We start from the raw sequence: 3,471 nt of genomic DNA, 5'->3' as shown, positions 1-3,471 counted from the left end.
TAACAAATGTTTACTTAAACCTTATGCTATAACATAAGGAATTACTTATTTGGCCATTTTATTGTGATTTTAAATGATAATTTTGAATCAAAAGTAAAGTGAGTTGAATAGTAGGCTGAGGTTTGTTTTGCTTGGAAGAAGTAGTCTTTAACTTCTTGTATCTCTACCTACCTTCTTTCTAAATCTCAAATAATTTCTCTTTCAGAAATGTAAATAATAAAGCAATCACAATATAAGGTGACATAGAACAGGAAATTAGAACAGAGCTAGAATGGAGAGAGACGAGTATGTACTTGAATTCATAACTTTTTTTTCCTCTTTTGACTTAATGCCTGATAAAAGCTGTGGCATATGGATTCTGCTTTTATTCAAAGCCTTATTGTGGTTACAACTCTTGGCAGATATGTTCACCACTACAAAAGTCCACAAAAGGCTTTGAATTGTTGACCCTATTTAACAATCGTAAAAGAGCTCATTGTTCTTGGTCCCTTGGGGACAAGGGAAGGCAGGATAGGTGAATAGGAGGGGGTTAAAAGAGAAAGCAAGGAGAGGGATATGAATGTTGTAAAATATTGTTATTTTAAACCTGAAAGTTTTATTTTAGTTTACACTTTAGGCATTGTTATATAATGGAGAAAACAAGGAATTAGAAGTTAAAAGATGTGGTTCCAGGCTGTGAAACCCAGCCCTCCTTCCTCATTACAAGCTTACCTGCCTCTGTACCCACTGTTGCCCCCTTCTCCCACTGCGTAGAGATGACCCTTCTTGCCATAGGGCCAAGCCTCCCACCAAGCTCAGAATCCCATCCCCTTCTTATCCTCTCTTTACTATCCTTTTCTTCTGTATCTTCACCTTCTCTCTAAAGGATCCTTCCTATCAGCATTTAAACATATATAAATCTTTTCATTTAAAAAAGGTTCTTCATTCCCTTCAGTTACCGTATAACTCTTTTCTTTCTTTCCCAGCACGCAGAAAATAGCACAGAAAGGAAAACAATTGTCAAAGCTCAATGGCTCCATTTCCTTAGCTTACATTTACTAATTAATCTCCTGAAAGGGTAAACTAAGGTCATCAGTCACTTCTCTGATTGATGACAAATCCAGCACACATTATTAAGATTTCATATCACTTGACCTCATATCAAAGAATCATATAGCTGATTATTCCATCCTAGCGGAAACCCCTGCTACTTTGCTTTCCATGATACTATGTCCTCTTAGATTTTTGGCTAGCTCATCTATCTAACTGTAAACATTGAACTCCTTCGAGCTTTAATCCTAACCCTTTTCTCCTTTCTCAAGACCAATGTTATTCAATAGTTTCCTGGTCTTAGGAAATCCTTAAGTAAAAATTATTATATCTACACCTTCTGGTATGTTAGCATGACCAATAAGTTGTAGATATGATCAATCAATAATAATGTTAATACTCTTTTGAGGAAAGAATGATAATTTTCTATGGATATGTTTAGTTTGGCCAACTTATCAGCATACTCATTTTGTGTGGCTCCCTTTCTCATGAAAAATATCAACTTGAAATAAAATTTTGTTTTTCTTTTTCTTTACTTAAAGCTTTCTACTTGATTTTTAAAAAGTCTCATCCAAGAATACCTAAAAGACTTAACTCAAATGTCTGCCAAACAAGATGCTAATGAGATGTGACATGATGCATAGTATATGGCAAGAATGTTCTTTCCCTATTTATATGACTAAAATGACTTTTTAGTATATCTTTATTGAAAGAAATGGTAATTAACCTCGGCTTACCTTTAAAAAGCCATTTATTTTATTTTCGTATCTTTAAAACTCATAAGTCAAACAATAAAGTCTATGAAATAACTGGTTTAAGCCAAAATGAGGTTTACTTTTTCATATTTATTTATTTATTTATTGTTTAATTTTGAGGTTTACTTTTTTTTAAATATTTATTTATTTTTGAGAGAGAGACAGAGTGCAGGTGGGAAAGGGGCAGAGAGGGAGAGGGAGGCACAGAAGCTAAAATAGGCTCCAAGCTCTGAGCTGTCAGCACAGAGCCTGATGCGGGGCTCAAACTCTTAAAAGCAAGATTATGACCTAGGTTGAAGTCAGAGGCTTAAGCAACTAAGCCACCCAGACTCCCCAGACGTTTACTTTTTAAAGGTAGACTTGGTCATTTAAATTTAAATCAAGTTTGTAACTTGATTTTTTTTTTGTTTCAAGTTTCTATTTAAACTTTAATTAGTTAACATATAGTGTAATATTGGTTTCATGAGTAGAATTTAAGGATTCATCACTTACATGTAATACCCAGTGCTCATCCCAGCAAGTGCCCTCCTCCTTAATGCCCGTCACCCATTTAACCCATCCTTTCCCCCACCTCCCTTCTAGCAACCCTCAGTTTGCTCTCTATAGTTAAGAACAACTTGCTTTACATTGTTAGTTACAATACAAAGATTTATTGTCAGTGCTGAATAGTAAACCTTCTAAAATTATAAGCCAAAGCAACATAAATAAAAATACAGTTTAGGATATGCAAAAGCTGAAGTTTTTTTATACAAGACTTTGACAAAATAGTTTCTTAGTGAGTGACACAATTAGACTTAAATATAGGCCTAGCAGCTGCAATATTATTGTGCAGCTATGTTGGTTCCTCCATCTCTTTTATAGGCCTAGGTTTATTTGTTAAAATATTGTTTGAACCAAAAGAATGAAAGGTACATATATAATATGAAATCTGTGTTTGTTTTTTGCTGCAAAAATATATAATTCAGGACCAAAGATATGAGATAAGCTTACGTGTACTTAATTTTCAACTGTAAACAGAAAACTACGGTCCTTGTTTTTGATGCTGGTTAAATAAGAAACACTAAAAGAAGGAAGTTGAAACCACAGTAAAATACTCACTATTTCCCTATAAGTGGCAGGATACTCTGCTTTTACAGAAGACCCAGAACTTCTCTAAGGGCAGAACACTAATTGACATCTTGAGTATATAAGCAAACTTCAGCTCAAAGTTACTCATCTTCTCTCAGAGTCAAGTTCCTATTCTGAAAGGAAATCTAGAGAAAAGATCTCTCACAGTTATACACTTGGATTGAAAGGGAAAATACTTCCAGTGTTATTCCAAAGTTCTCAGGGTGGTTTCCAATATGGCTTAAGACTTGTCATATGCCCCTTCCCTCTCAAACCCAAGTAGCAGTTAAAATATTTCAGAATTTCCTGTTGCAATACATTTTTTTCTACAGATATGTAGTCTTTTAAATTCAAGAATCTTGTCACATGAAGTGAAAAAATGTTCCTGGATCTTACAAAGACTTCTTCAACTGGATAATGTGATGAAAAATGTTTGCTAGGTAGACTAGTTTCTATAGCCATTCTTCATCAAAACATCCAGCAAAATCTGGCCTAATAATATCTGGAAAGTGCTCCTATAATTTCCTTTTGTCCCAAACACCCTATTGAGAACTGTGTGCCGTTAAACCACTGGATTTCT

This window comes from Hyaena hyaena, unplaced genomic scaffold (assembly GCF_003009895.1).
Source record: "Hyaena hyaena isolate Hyena2069 unplaced genomic scaffold, ASM300989v1 scaffold_2085, whole genome shotgun sequence".
In the NCBI taxonomy this organism is placed as follows: Eukaryota; Metazoa; Chordata; class Mammalia; order Carnivora; family Hyaenidae; genus Hyaena; species Hyaena hyaena.
This window is presented reverse-complemented; position numbering follows the sequence as displayed.